The 16,506-nt window shown below is 34.9% G+C and overlaps 1 protein-coding gene across 6 annotated transcripts in view; it reads left to right on the top strand.

Moving 5' to 3' along the window:
- Positions 1–16,506, top strand: part of CNTN1 (contactin 1) — a 367,550-nt gene that overhangs the window by 194,167 nt on the left and 156,877 nt on the right. The window contains exon 2 of one of the 6 annotated variants that reach the window (XM_032248345.1): positions 3,857–4,000. The exons of the other annotated variants lie outside the window; for them this stretch is intronic. The gene's annotated coding sequence lies outside the window, so the exon portion shown is untranslated. The remainder of the gene's footprint in view (positions 1–3,856; positions 4,001–16,506) is intronic. 6 annotated transcript variants of the gene reach the window in all.

A 16,506-nucleotide genomic window follows, 5' to 3' on the forward strand; every position in this document is an offset into this window, starting at 1 on the left:
TTTGATCATTTTCTAGTCGAGTTGTTTGTATTCTTATTTTTATGTTTTAAGAATTCTTTGTATATTTTGGATAACACTCTTTTATCAGATGTTGTCACAAATATTTATCCCTGTCTATGGCTTGTCTTCTCCTTCTCTTGACAGTGTCTTTTGCAGAGCAGGAGTTTTAAATTTTAATGAAATCCTGCTTAGCAATTCTGCTTTTCATGGATTCTGCCTTTATTGCTGTATCAAAGAGGTTTGGATTCTGCCCTTATTGCTATATCAAAGAAGTTATTTCCATACTCAAGGTCACCTTGATTTTCTCCTATGTTACCTTGCAGGAGTTTTATAGTTTAACATTTTATATTTAGGTCCATGACTCATTTTGAGTTAGTTTTTGTCAAGAGTGTGAGGTACGTGTCTAAACTTTGTTGTTGTTGCACATGGATGTCCAGTTATTTTAGCACAATTTGTTGAAAGGTCTATGTTTCTTCATTACATTGCCTTTATTTCTTTGTCAACAATCACTTGATTATCTTGATATGGTTCTATATTTGAAATCCCTATTATGTTCCATTGATCTATGTATCTGTTTTTTCACCAATACCACAATGTCTTGGTGACCATAGCTTTACAGTCTTTAGAACTTTAAATCTTGAAGTTGGACAGTGTCAGTCCTTCAGCTTTGTTCTTTTTACTCAATATTGTTGTTTTGACCATTCTGCCTCTCCATGTAAACTTTAGAATCACTGTCAACATACACAAAATAACTTGCTGCAGTTTGGATTGGGATTGTGTTGAGTATGTAGATGAAGCTGAGAAGTACTGATATCTTGACAATTTAGAATCTTCCTCACTATGTTTTTATCTTTGTGTTTTACTTAAATATTTGTTCAAGGAAAGAACAATTTGAACTCTTCCAAACATACTAAATACCAGCCACATTAGAATTTTTCTATGAGAAGCTGTATTAGGTTACTAACCCCTATTCAAATAAAAATATTAATTACAGAAAATAAAATGGAATCATTACCAGAGGAGACACAACAACAGGAGATGGAAAACCCATAACCAAACAATCATTATTATCGGCATATCAGAAATAGCACCTGACTTAGTTAAGATATTGTGCTTTGACAGGAATACTATCATGTTTCAGGACATAACTTATTCAACAACTGTATACTCACAGCTTCCAGAATGGAAGTCTACTTCTAGAAGGGCAAGATACTTAAAACCTGAAGCTTTGTAATTTTTTTTTTTTCTGACAGGGTTGGAGGGTGATTTGCCAACATGTCATTATTCAATGTTTGTTAAGAGAAATGTAAAGGTCAAAACGTGGTGCTTTTTGTTTCTGCTGGAGTACTCAGAGTCAGAAAGATACAGTTCAACACAATATAAATCATTACAAATTCTTCTTCCCAGAAATTCAAGACACATTAATCAAAACAAATGGAACTCAAGAAATGAAAACAACTGGAGGGTGAATAAACAAAAACATGATTGGGTTGAAAATATAAAAAATATTTATTAAAATACCAAAAATATTAAATAGAAACATTCTGACATAATGATTTCAGATATAGTTCACATTTAAATAAAGAATGTATGGTCACATATAATTCAAGTAAAAATATCACCTTTTGCCTAAAGTTTTCTGGTTAAGTGCAAAACCTTCCTCTTTATCCTAACTGTGTAGATAATTATATCACTCTGCATAGTTATGTTAGGAGTTTAATTTTCAAGCTAAATCAAAATCACTTAAAATGTCAATGATAGTTTTAGAAATTTGGACATATCAAATTCAATATTGATACTTGATTGAAAAATCTAAGTGTCTTTGAATCGCTGTCACAAACTTTATATATTCAAAATTAGTTCACAAAAATAAGACAAATTTCTGCATTCTACAACCTCCAAATTTCTAATAACTTTATTCTAAGAAACTGCAGCTATAGTAGTGATATTCCTTCAATCCTCAGAACACTCAGGAAGCAATTTTTTTTTTTTTTTTTTTTTTGAGACGGAGTTTCACTCATGTTACCCAGGCTGGAGTGCAATGGCGCTATCTCGGCTCACCGCAACCTCCGCCTCCTGGGTTCAGGCAATTCTCCTGCCTCAGCCTCCCGTCAGGAAGCAATTTTTAACAAATGTTTTATCTTAGCAAGAACTTTAGAATACAAATCAAAGGTATTTATTCTAAACTTGTAAAGAAAGTAAATAATCTACCAAGAGCGCCAACAGCTTCATGGCTGCCAATAGATACAGGGATCACTGCTCTCTCCCCCTACTCTGTTTCTTTTAGTTGGAGAGCCAAGACAAAGGAAAAACAAAATAATTTCAGACTTATATTTCTGTTGCTTCATTTTTCTTCCTTCCATTTCATTACAAATTGATTAGGAGTTTCTATTAAAGCCTTCAAATGTTATCAATATGCAGATGACTTACAAATAGCTATTCGCCCCTCTTGTCTGACCTCTAAATTCTGGTCTTACTTATTCAAATGTTCACCTAGTAACTCCACATGAATGTCTAATGGGAAACTCAAATCTAATATGTTCAAAACTAAATTCTTGGGCAACTCACTTTGCCATCAAAACTTGAGATTCCCTTTGTTGAATAACACCATCATATACTCCCATAGCCAACCCAAAAGGCAAATGCCCATCCCTGAATTCCGCCCTTTCCCTCAATGTCTGTTCCAGTATCTCTGCAGGTACTATGCAATCAGTGTTCATCTTTCACTGGTTCATATCCCCCTTGAAGCCAAGGACCATATTTCTTGAATCTGTTAAGTCCTTAGGACCTAGTAGGGTGTATATACAAAGGTCAAATATTTTAAAACAAATAAAATTACTTATATAACAGCTTATTCATTTGCTAAGCAAATAATTGATTTTACATGTCTACATTGCAAGTCATACTGGCAACTTCACTGCATTGAAGAAGTCACTAGATCTTGGAAGATAAGTTCTGTTGTATCCTTCCTCCTGGTAAAACTCAGAGAAGATACACACAAAGAGTGAATGTTGATTTAAACTGGACTTCAGTTAATAATAATGTATTAATATTAGCTCATCAGTTGTAACAGATTGACCACAATAATGCAAAATGTTAATAGGGTAAACTATATAGGAGAGAAGAGGTATATGAAAGCTCTCTGTACTTTCGGTTCAATTTTTCTTTAAGTCTAAAACTGCTCTGAAAATAACATATATGACATAGGAAAAATATTTCTCTAATTTTTATGCCATTATATTCTCAAGACATTATAATCTAGAGACGCATTTTTTCTCCAATTCCAAATGCCTTGTGTTTTAATACCTAACTTTTATTGGGTAACTATCTTGTTAGCTGAGTATATTTCATTTTCTTTCCCCTAAGTAAAAAGAGATAATATATAATGCTGACTTCATGAAGACTTATGAAGAAATCAATTCTATAATTACAACTGAGAGATAAATGTGTTAGAAATTCACAGTAGTAATCATTTTTAGAGAATTTGGTCCATATAAATTCAATGTTGGCAGCTAGCCATTAGGGGTTTTTGAACTGCTATACCTTGAGAAATGTTGTAAGTTCTTGGTGGAATAAAGAAGAAGAAGAAAGAAAAAAAAAAAGGACAGAATGATTGTTTTCTTTAATAAATTTCCATATAAAAGGGTTTTGAAAGTCTGGCCTCAAGATAATTCCAGAAATAGATTTCAAAGACTGTGACTGAAGTTTCTGTTGTATAGTAAGCTTAAGTTTTATAAAGTGTCAAATTGGTGATAAGTTATATGGACGCCTTCCTTTATAATTGTATAGTCCCATTTTTGTACTACTTTTAATTTGCGAAGTTGCTTTCATATATTAACTTACTTGGTATTCATAGTCATCCTGGGAAAATTGTGGAACAGATGCTAACTGCTAAACAGATAACCACAATTTCACAAAGTAAAGAAAAAAAATGAATGGAAATATCTTCAGTTCCATTATATCAGTCCATTTTCTATTGCTTCATAACACCTGCAACTTGGTAGGTTATAAAGAAAATAAATTTATTTCTTACAGTTATGGAGGCTGAGAAGTCCAAGGTTGAGGGGCCACATCTGGTGAAAACCTCCTTGCTGGTGGGGACTCTGCAGAGTCCTGAGGCAGCAGCACAGGGCATCATGTGGTGAAGGGACTGTGTGTGCTCAGGTGTTTGCTCAGGTGTCTCTTCCTGTTCCTATAGAGCCACCAGTCCTACTCCCATGATAGCCCATGAATCCATTAACCCATGAATGAATTATGATTCAATTACCTCTTTAAGGTCTCACTTGTAAATATTGCCATGTTAGGATTTAAGTTTCCAACACATGAAATCTGGGGGACACATGCAAACCATAGCATCAATGCTAACTATTTAATAGCAATTCTTGTGTTTCAAGATTTCTTAATGAAGGCACTTGCATAGCTGTTCATAGCTGCTTTTAATTATGAGCTCTAAGACACCTAAATTGTCTGAACATACACACACACTTACACTTAACACACATGTATTAATCACACACTGTGCAAAATATTTAAGCCCAATTAAAAATATAAAGGTATGTATAGGCAGGTTGTATCTCTGTACCTCAGAAACTTACAATGTAGTTAGGAAAAAAGGGGAGCTATCACAGGTGTCTCACATAAATTTTTTATAGAATGCTCAGAAGTATGTATTATATTACTATTCCCATTTTACAAATGCCGCAGTGACTTGCCTAAATCCACTGAGCCATGTGAATCAGTTCTGACTATACTCACAATCTGTACTCTTGTCTCTCAGCCTCACTGACTTTTAATAATATAAACATCTAAAATGCTATGAACATAGGATCAGATTTACTAGGATAGTTTTACAGTTGGATATTCTAGTTATTGTCCATTAAGACCTATCAGAAACACCAAATTTCAACAAAGAAACTACTTCTCCAAAATACTTTCTTTCTTCAACCTTTTAAGGTGTCCTCAAATATATTTGTTCTAATTCAGTTTATCAATTTTCAATTGGAAGTGGCCTTGAATTTAAAAGATAAGCAAGAATATAGTAATAAGATATCAGTAGTAGGTCAAATGACTACTCTAAGATTTTTGACAAGGGAGAAGACCTCAGAGAAGGAGGTTGTCTGAGGAGATTCTTTTCTGTAAAGATAAAATTTAATCCATATCATGAAATAGAGTTGAAATTTTTATTTTCTCATTTATGAACTGAAATTAATAATAGTAGTTATATCATTTATTTATATGAAAATTGAGTTAATACTTAGGCTTTTAAAACAGAGCCTGACTTACAAGTTGGAAGATGGAGTACATGTATCTTAACTACTAAGCTTAAACATTTTAAGTTGGTCTTTTAATTTCTATGGCCTAGCATAATGCCTAGCACATAAAAGTATTTAATAATCATTGAATGAATGATGAAATGATGGTGTATCATTGGTAAATTTTGAGTCAGAGAGTATAGTAAGAGGATTATAGTTTCTGGAGGTCAAACTGATATTTGTATTGTTCACTAAGCTTCAGAGATTTGGGTATATGTTCTTTAAAATAATAAATGCATAGCTTGTTTCCTCTTGGTGGAAGGGATCAAAAGGTAGATACATCAAGTTTTCTCTGAAGCTTGTGCCTAACTAGGCTCTATACTTCTGAAGTTTGAGAATTTGCTTTTGCTATTACTAATTGGAACTTGTACAAAGCATTTCATATAGTAGGTGCTCAAGAGTATTTGTTGATTGATAAGACTTGGATTTAGATACAATGAAATAGCTGCTTACATTCAGAGAGAATAGTTAAAGATATCAGAATGTATAGAATCACTTTCCTTTAGATACCAGTTTTTGTATAATATACATCTCTTTCTGTAATTTCATATAACTGGAGACCTGTATTTACCCTTGCCCTACTGACAAAGTAATTAATATTTGATATAAATTTGAATAAAAAGGAACAAAGCTCTCTGTATAACCCAAGACCATGTTGTGAATATAAGTCTGAAACCTCAATGCTTTGGGGGCACTAGGTTGAGGTAGTCAGGGAATTTTCCCAATATCTGTTCTGGTAATGAAGCCTTTAAAAGGAATCTTCATAAACCAAAGGACTTAGGATTAAATACTATGATTATATTTTCTTGTAGAACTATTCAACAACTCTCTGTGAAATCAACTAAAAGTTCAACACATGGCATTTAAGGTGGCATGATTTTACCATAGTTCTCTTTCTCACATATTCCCATGAGTATATGCCTTGGCCATGCTTATTCTTGAAGAGTCTCTGAATTTGACCTTTATTTTCCTCCTTTCTCTTTTGCTACTTCCTCCTGGATCTGCTTGCCAAATATGGAACAGTAATTTGTTTTTAGTAATTTCTCAATAAACATAGTCAACAGATTTTAATTGGGCATCTTTGATGTGTTAGGTATCGCCTTAGGTAATTTGGGGTTATAGAAAAAGGAATGAGACAATCTGCTGTTAAGGAGCTTATAATTTAGAAATTCCCTCCCTGAATAAATATCTTTGATTTACCAGTACTTATGCTACTGCTACAAAATGTCTGGACATGGTAGATACTTTGGAAATATGTATGGAATAAATCAATAAATAATTTTAAAGTACCACTCATCTACCCTCATAGGATTACTTTGTTCTATATTCTTCAAAGAAAATGTAATACATTTCTTGGTCTTTGAACAGCATGCGATAAAAACAGATGTCTGCATGGTTAAATTGCATAACAATTCATTGAGATTATCTTATATGTGTTTTAAATATAAATACTTGAATAGTTTTAGTTGAATTGAAGTGAATTTAACATAAAGTTCTCTTAAGCTCTTTCTAGTAATAAGGACCTAAGTAATTTAGGTATGAATCACTTATCAGTTTAAGTACTGATACAATGACCTACATTCAATGACTGTTTTTATCTAAAAAACAGAATGTCAAGGATTACATCATGCTCCCAGGAGGATTGTACCTTCCATATTGACATCGCTTAACCCAAACAGCAGCTAATAACAGTTATGAGATCACCGGTCTCATTCTTCCTTCATGGGTGGTCTTGAGTCAGAAGACACTCAGAAGTTTTGTGTACATTTGGATTTGTGAAGTGGAAAAAATGCTTGCTATTTTAGCAAAGATATTCAGATACTGTGCAGCATGGAGCAGCCTCGAGCATCATAATCCTGTGCAGCAGCATTAGGAAGAATGACTTAGAACGGAACCTCAAAAAGCACAGTGGTAGCAGTGATAAAGCTTTTTTTTTATTAGATGTGGGCATCTCCATAGAGGAGTAAAGCCATACAAAGGAACTATTACAGCATAGGAAGTCTTCAAAACTCTCAGGGTACATTGAGTGAGCTCTTGGATCTGGCACTGTTTCTTTACAGATCTCATCCTTTTATGCTTCTATGTGAGAGCAAAAGGTAAAGGATTTTGGACATTCTATCTTGCCGACATAGGAATTTTTTCTGCTCTCAAAAACTTATTAAATTCTACTTTGGATCCTTAGATATGGTTTATAGGTATCACAAAGCATATTTCTTTTGTAGTAGTCCAGCAATCTCAGATCAGTTTGAATTGTAATTGAGCAACAATGGAAGTTAAAATACAGGTCGTTGTAGTCTAGTAAGAATATCTCATATAAAATTCAGAAACTTTCCAGATATTAGTCAAAGCAATGCATCAAAATGCCTTGTTCATTATGATAAGGCAAAGTAAATCAGATAAAGATATAGAGAACTTTATCATGTAGACCAAATGCCACACAAAATATACTACAGACATAGTTTTAAGAAACAGACTATTAAATATCATGCATCTTCTAATTTTTAGAGATGCATTGGCTGAACATGTGGCTCTAGAACACATTTGCATGCATGTAGTTACCTATGCATTGTTCTCTCTGAGCAATGAAAATATTCCAACCTTCATTTAACACATTTACCACAACAATTCTGGAACTTTAGTATGTCCACAAATTACCTGGAAAACTTGATTAAAATGCAGATACTACGACTATTCGTTCAGATATTCTAGTTATTCTTGAGAGTTGCTCAGAAATCTATCTTATTATCAATTACAAGCCAAATGCTGTTAATGTCGGTGGCCCTTGGACCACAATTTGGGAAACAATGACTTATTGTTATAAAAAATATGTTAATCACTCAATATGCTAAATATTATTTTTTTATAATCTGAAGAAAAGACAGACACTAAGTATTTTTTTAATTAAGTAATAAATAACAGGGGATTTAAATCTGTATGGAATAGAATATGTCAAACCCTTGCTCGTTACTAGCTATTTGTATTTGAGCAACCTGTGTAATCCCTTTAAGTCAATCCATCTCTAGAAATGGCTGCTGAGGAGTAAAATATTAAGGCTTTGATCCACAGATGTGGATGTTAATTAAGTCCTGACAGCAAGGCACACATTTTACAGAATGACTGCTTACATTTTTAGATAATTGGATTTATAATTAAATTAATTGCTCATTTATTTTTGAAATGATGTAATGCAGGCAGAGGAATGTAAAAATAGTGGAACTCCATTTGTGATATTTATAGCACATTTTTTTCCTGGGATAATTTAAGCCCATGGTGTCACACAGGACTATAACTGCTACAGCCATGCATGTTCCCTGGAATTTCAGGAAACCATCATTTTTAGGTGGTAACAAAAATAGGAAATCCCACATAGATTTTTGTCCTACATTTTAGAAGTGTGTGTATGTATGTACCTCATAAAGTTTGAGAAAATGCAGAAAAGCCCTGCTGATTCCAAACTATCCTGCCCATGGAACAGATAGGGTACCAACTCCACACAGTTATTTTGCTTAGAATTACAAAATATGAGATGCTAATGGAAAATAAAGATAGTAATAATGAGCAAATCAGGTGATGTGGTTTCTTGATTATCAGCAATTCTGAGAATTACTGATTCAATTAATGAACAAAAGAGGTACTATTTTAGCAAGCAAGATTTAGAATTCACATATGTATTTATGAGATTCCACTCAACCTTTTCCCATCAGTACATTAATAAGAATCAGTTTATTATTCAAGGGCAAAGCCATATTTTAGATTTGGCAAAGAACTGCTGCTTAAAATATTAAATGAGTATTGAATGAAAGATAAAACATGGTGGGTAGGTTTTAGTAGGAGTTGGGAAGGATGAGGGGATGTGAAACTGACAACCTCTCTGTTGTCAATGATTTACATGAAGAATCTGGATAGAAGAGACTGAATGGAGCCAGGCAATGAATGGGAGTACTGAAGGTGATACAGTAACCTCAGATACATAAAGGCAGTAGAGAAGGAAGTAACAGGCATATTCGCTTAAAATCTTACAAGTCACTAACTTGTACATTTTCTTATCTGATCCTGACCAAATCGCTCACATTTCTAGAGCTGTACTGAGTTAATAGGGATCATACAGATTGCCCAGAGATGCACAGCAAGTAACACAGCCAGGATTTGAATTCTTTTATTCTAGACGGATTTAAAGTCCCCATTTTTTATTAGTTTTTTAAAAAGATATTTAAAAATCTGTTCTTGATCTAGATCATAAAAAGGATGTTTTATATTCTATAATTAGTGTATTTTTCATAACACTAAGTCAGTGTTTCCCAGAATGTGGTCCAGGGCATTTGGGGTATACTTGGTAATTAGACAGATTCCTGAGCACATCAAAAGAATAATAAGAATTTCTGTGGAAAGAGCTCAAGTATCTGCATTTTAATAAAGATTCGTAAGTAATTTGTAGGCATACTAAAGTTCACGAATTATTGTAGTAAGTGTGCCAAGTGAAGGTTGGAATGTTTGACCCTCTGGAGATGTTATATTTCATGAGATGTTTTAGAATGTGTTGTGTGGCTCCTTTTTCACTTATATGGCACACATATTCGAGTGGCAGGCTATTTCAAGGGCGAAGGCTGTTACCATCTGAAGACTAATGCAGCTCTACCTGCTCGTTTAACAACATATTCTGTTCTGGCAAAGGAAGGATAGTGCTTATAATCATTAGCAGAAAAGCGACTATTTTCCTCGTGTGGGTACTATATTCCTTGGTTCAGAGCAGTATGATCTTCAGAAATTTTTATGAAGTGTCTTTGACCACAGCAATAATCTGTTTAAACCTTGTTAATGCCTTTGTAGAAAATGGTTAGACTTTTGTTGATGAGTTTAAAGAAATCAGTGTGAGGCTGGAGAAGAACATCTAAAAAATACCATTAGTTAGTTAAAGGGAGTTGCATCACCTATATTTAAATTGTTTTTAATAATTCAAAAATTAATTGGAGAGAGATAATATTTATATGAAAGTGCCTAAATAACTGTGTATTTAATTGTATAATATCCCCTTTTAAAGGGGTAGCACTTTGCTATTGTAAACAGTGCCGCAATGAACATATGTGTGCCTGTGTCTTTATAATAGAACGATTTATAATTCTTTGGGTATATACCCAGTAATGGGATTGCTGGGTCAAATGGTATTTCTATTTCTAGGTCCTTGAGGAATCGCCACACTTTCTTCCACAATGGTTGCACTAATTTGCAGTCCCACCAACAGTGTAAAAGTGTTCCTATTTCTCCACATCCTCTCCAGCATCTGCTGTCTCCAGATTTTTTAATGATCGCCATTCTAACTGGTGTGAGATGGTATCTCAATGTGGTTTTGATTTGCATTTCTCTAATGACCAGTGATGATGAGCATTTTTTCATGTTTGTTGGCCTCATTGATGTCTTCTTTTGTAAAGTATCTGTTCATATGCTTTGCCCACTTTTGAATGCGTTTGTTTTTTTTCTGTTTTAGTTCGTTGTAGATTCTGGATATTAGCCCTTTTTCAGATGGGTAGATTGCAAAAATCTTTTCTCATTTTGTTGGTTGCTGGTGTGCTCTAATGATTGTTACTTTTGCTGTACAGAAGCTCTGAGGTTTAATTAGATCCCATTTGTCTATCGTTGGCTTTTGTTGCCATTGCTTTTGGTGTTTTAGTCATGAAGTCCTTCCCTATGCCTATGGCCTGAATGGTTTTGCCTAGGTTTTCTTCTAGGGTTTTTCTGGTGTTCGGTCTTATGTTTAGATCTTTAATCCATCCAGAGTTAATTTAATGTAAGGTGTCAGGAAGGTGTCCAGTTTCTGCTTTCTGCACATTGCTAGCCACTTTTCCCAACACCATTTATTAAACAGGGAATCCTTTCCCCATTGCTTGTTTTTCTCAGGTTTGTCAAAGATCAGATGGTTGTAGATGTGTGGTGTTGCTTCTGAGGCTTCTGTTCTGTTCCACTGGTCTATGTCTCTGTTTTGGTACCAGTACCATGCTGTTTTGATTACTGTGGCCTTGTAGTATAGTTTGAAGTCAGGCAGCATGGTACCTCCAGCTTTGTTCTTTTTGCTTAGGATTGTTTTGGCCATGCAGGCTCTCATTTGGTTCCGTACGAAGTTTGAAATGGTTTTTTCCAGTTCTGTAAAGAAGGTCATTGGTAGCTTAATGGAGATAGTGTTGAATCTGTAAATTTCTTTGGGCAGTATGGCCATTTTCACGATGTTGATTCTCCCCAGTCAGGAGCATGGAATGTTTTTCCATCTCTTTGCATCCTTTCTTATCTCATTGAGCACTGGTTTGTAGTTTTCTTTGAAGAGGTCCTTTACATCCTTTGTTAGTTTTATTCCTAGGTATTTTATTCTGTTTTTAACAATTGTGAATGGGAGTTCACTTTTGATTTGGCTCTCTGTTTGTCTGTTATTGGAGTATAGAAATGCTTTTGATTTCTGTACATTGTTTTTGTATCCTGATACTTTGCCAAAGTTGCTTATCAGTTTCAGGAGACTAACCTAAATGTCCATCAACAATAGACTAGATAAAGAAAATGTGGCACATATATACCATGGAATACTAAGCAGCCATAAAAAACAATGAGTTTGTGTCCTTCATAGGGACATGAATGAATCTGGAAACCATGATTCTCAGCAAACTGACACAAGAACAGAAAACCAAACACTGCATATTATCATTCATAGGCAGCTGTTGAACAATTAGAACACGTGGACTCAGGGAGGGGAGCATCACACACTGCAGTCAGTTGTGGGAGGCTAGGAGAGCGACAGCAGGGGGTGGGGAGGGTAGGGAGGGGTAACAAGCAGAGAAACCAAGATCTAGGTGATAAGGGATGAAGGCAGCAAACCACCTACCTTGCCATGTATGTACCTATACAACAATCCCGCATGATCTGCACATGTACCCCAGAACCTAAAGTACAATAAAAAAATAAATAAAATAGTGGTAGCACTTTTAAAATTCAAAACTAGTTTTATTCCCAGAAAATTTCATTTTTTTCACTTCACTTTTATGTACATATGTTGTAGAGCTTTACATCCATACACACACATATCCTTATACATGCATTACCTACACCTCACGATAATACTCTTAGTAGGAACTTGGATCTTCATTTTAAAGACTGACACCTCAAAGGGACTTGAGCAGCAGAGGCAGAATTTTGGATGAATCCTGAGAGGAAAATGTCCCTCAATTTTGAATTGTAGAGTAGGAAATATTGGTGTCTTTTTGCCTAGAATAATATGTGCTTAATTTGAATAAGATTCTCATAATTTCTTGGAAATAGAACTTTCTAGTGAATGTTGTTCAACATCAAATTTTAGGTTAAATATTTTTTTAAAAAAATGAACTTTCATGAGGTTCAAATAGTGTTACAATTAAAGGACAAAGGCATATTTTATTTCTTGCCTGATGTGCCAAAAATTTTTTTGTAAAAGTAGATGTGACTACTTGCTGATATATATGAATATTTCTTCAATATTCATGTGATGATCTCTGTCAATGTAAATGATTGTCTCATCATCAGTGTGATGGAAAACTAATTTTATTTGCCTGGATGGAACACACTTTGATTTTGTAGTAGTACTAAATTCTTTATAAACAGTAGTTGCTAATGTGTTGTTGAAGCATTTATCAATAATTTATTTGAACTATCCAGCATCAGAATAAAACAAGACAAGAGCTAGATGGAGGTCTATCCAGTGGAAAAATGCTTATCTAGATATAGCCCAGATTTCTCAAATGAGAAAACCCCAGTGTTGTCTAAGGGAAAGGAAAGGGAAGAATAATGACAAGTAGAGGAAGAGAGAAGGAGAAAGAAAGATGAAGATACGTCATACTGCATTGCCTCACTATATTGTGAAGTGCTGTTGTTTTAATATATGTGTAAGAGATTTAGTAAAGGATGTTGGAGAACAGAAGGTGAATTCTACTGGAAATTAACAGAGTGCCAGTCCATGTCAGCTATCCAGCAGTCATTGAGACCCATAGAGCTGTGTCAGATTGTGAGATGCAGCAGCAGTAGCAGTACCTGGCATAAGGCCTGGCTGGGTGTGTGAGAGGTCACAGGGCTCTGAAGGCTGACATACTCAGGGAGCTTGCCAGCACAGCATGGCCTCTGGAAAAGGAATGCACCCCCAGTTCCTGCTTCTGGTCCTTCTGTTATTTCAGTTGTTGAGAAGAAACAGGTCTGCTCCTGCAATTGGCGCATGTTTGTCAGAGTTGCTTTTTAACTTTGTCACTTCATTTTTTGCAACACTTTCAGTTCCATGGAGGTCGGGCTAGCTGTGAATTATTAAGTGGTATGGCCTTAAGAGAGAAGTAATAAGAGCAGTTTCTTCCACATTAGCAGGAATGGGCTCAGCTTGGTGCCTTCTCTACTGTGCTGCTGAGGGATGTGATCGGGGGAGTCACAAATGATGGGATAACTGGTGACACAATAGAACAGATCACCAACAGAAAACAAATGTGTGAACAAGATGTGAAAGACACTTTTATATCCGAAAGGCAAGACACCCATTGCAGAAAATAAATTACATGCTGCTGGGGGATATCTCGCTGTCCTACTGAAAGAGGCAACATTTTGAAGTGAAGGAAAATATAGCATGGAGTAACACAGGCTCAAAATAATGAAAATAACTTTTCATTCTGATTAGAGTATACATATTCAAAACTGGAAAACAGAGACTTCCAGTAATGCCCAATAAACCACATATTTCAAAATACTTTTAAATATTGATACTTAAAATATCCTTTCTGGAGTATATTTATAAACTACAGGAATCACTAACAAGAATCAACGCCCCAGTAAGAGACATTTCTTATTACCCATGGTCATCATCCTATTCTTTCTTCTTCTTTTATTTTTTTTACTTTGAGACAGAGTTTCACTCTGTCATCCAGGCTGGGGTGCAGTGGTGCAATCTCTGTCCACTGAAACCTCCAGCTCCTGGCTGCAGGCAATTCTCCTGTCTCAGCCTCCCATGTAGCTGGGGCTACAGTCACGAGCCACCATGCTTGGCTAATTTTTTTGTATTTTTAGTAGAGACGGGGTTTCATCGTATTGGCCAGGCTGGTCTCGAACCCCTGACCTCGGAGTGATCCACCCACCTCACCCTCCCAAATTGCTGGGATTGCAGGCATGAGCCACTGCACCCAATCCAATTCTTATTTTAGAAAATTAAAGTTCATTTTGTTTATGGCAAGTGTGTTGGATTAGTTATGTACATGATCTATTCATTTCATCATTTATTCAATAAATCCATATCGAGTGACTTCTGTGTGTCAGGCATAAGAGCCACAACAATGAACAAGATATGTATCCCCTGTCCTGGTTGGCTTATGGTCTAATAGAATAATAAATGATTACTGAATACTTTCACAGTCAGCATTTTGCATGAACAACTTTATGCAAACCTGGCAATAGTGCTATGCAATAGGTATTTTTTCCCTATTAAAAGACAACGAAAATTAGGTTCAGAGGATAAGTAACTTGCACAAACTTGCAAGCTAAAGAGTGGTTGAGGCAAAATTCAGACAAGATCTGGCTGACTTCCCTTGTACTCATTTAACTGTGCATGTCGGCACATGCCCCTATGTTCTGTGGTCATTATTGAGAAGAAACTGTTAAATTAGATTCTAGCCCTAGAAAAGTTTTCTGTATTTTATTTACAATTTACTGAGATCTCTTGCTATATGTGGACACAACTAATCCTTCTTTTGGCTTATCCTACTTCTTTTCCAGATTATCTATAAAGTTCGTGGGTAAATAGACCAAAATATCACTGATGTACTCTATCAAAAGGAAAAATCAGAAGCAAACTTTCACAGAAATTGATCTTAATTCTTCGCCTTTATTTACATTTCTTTTTTTTTTAATTGGTCAGTGCTGCTTCCTCGCCCCTCAATACCAACACTGCAGCAGCATTTCTTGCTCTTAAATGTGAATATCTGTGGGAAACATTTAGAATTTGCAAATTATAACAGTTTATTATTACACAAATCAGAATTTATTATTACACAAACTATGGGAACCACAGAATATGGGAACATGTGCCAACATGTCTAGTTTACATAATAGAATTTATGTAATAATTAAAATTAAAAATAATAATATATTATCTAAATTAATTTTTACAGTGAATTCCTGGATTGGTATTAAAGTTTTGGCATTTTAATGTGTTTGCTTTTACCAACTTTCTCTTCATTAAAAGAACTCATCTCATTTTGTATGCATAATCCAATGAGAAGAATTAGAAACTATCAGTACGAAAAAATGATCAAATACACATGTTGTGACAGAAGTTTAGATAGGTATAACCAATGTGTACACATTTCTGACATTTTCACTTAGATCTATATTTAGATAACAATCATGTGATGCACAATCAAAATAAAAAGCTAAAAATCTTTCCACAGATCATGTAATTGATATTACTGTCCTCTAAAAGAATTGTTTTTCATTCTTCACCTCTGTTAAACTATTTTCCTCTCTGCCCAATTCTGCCTAGGAAATTAATAAACATTTAAAATTTCAGGCTTATATATATTAAAATAAAAAATATGTTTATCTTGGTCCATATATTACCAGGGGCCAGGTAAAAATTTTGTCCAGCCTCTGCCAGTGCTAGGATTCTTGCAAATCAGGGAGTATATGTGTTCTCAAAATCCATTAAAAAATAAAGACTCCCATATTTTTCTTTCATATAATAGTATGAGGCAAGCAATCAGTAGGATTTTAATGTTGCCATTTTAAATAATGTTTGAATATGTTTATACGTTTAATACTACAGCATTATGTGTTTTCCCTTCAGAATTGTTTTCATGTTCTCTCTGTATATATATTTTTTGAGACAGAGTTTCGCTCTTGTTGCCCAAGCTGGAGTGCAGTGCCACAATGATCTCGGCTCACTGCAACCTTCACTTTACTGGTTCAAGTGATTCTCCTGCCTCAGCCTCCCACGTAGCTGGGATACAGGCATGTGCCACCACGCTCGGCTAATTTTGTATGTAGAGATGCAGGGTTTCATCATGTTGGTTAGTCTGGTCTTGAACTCTTGACCTCAGGTGATCTGTCTGCCTCAGCCTCCCAAAGTGCTGGGATTACAGGCATGAGCCACCACACCCAGCCCATGCTCTATTTTTATTTATGTTTTTGCTCAACTCCATGTCATGAAACTTCAATT

The sequence above is a fragment of the Sapajus apella genome, unplaced genomic scaffold (genome assembly GCF_009761245.1).
Source record: "Sapajus apella isolate SASKATOON/1434 unplaced genomic scaffold, GSC_monkey_1.0 scaffold66, whole genome shotgun sequence".
Classification (NCBI taxonomy): Eukaryota; Metazoa; Chordata; class Mammalia; order Primates; family Cebidae; genus Sapajus; species Sapajus apella.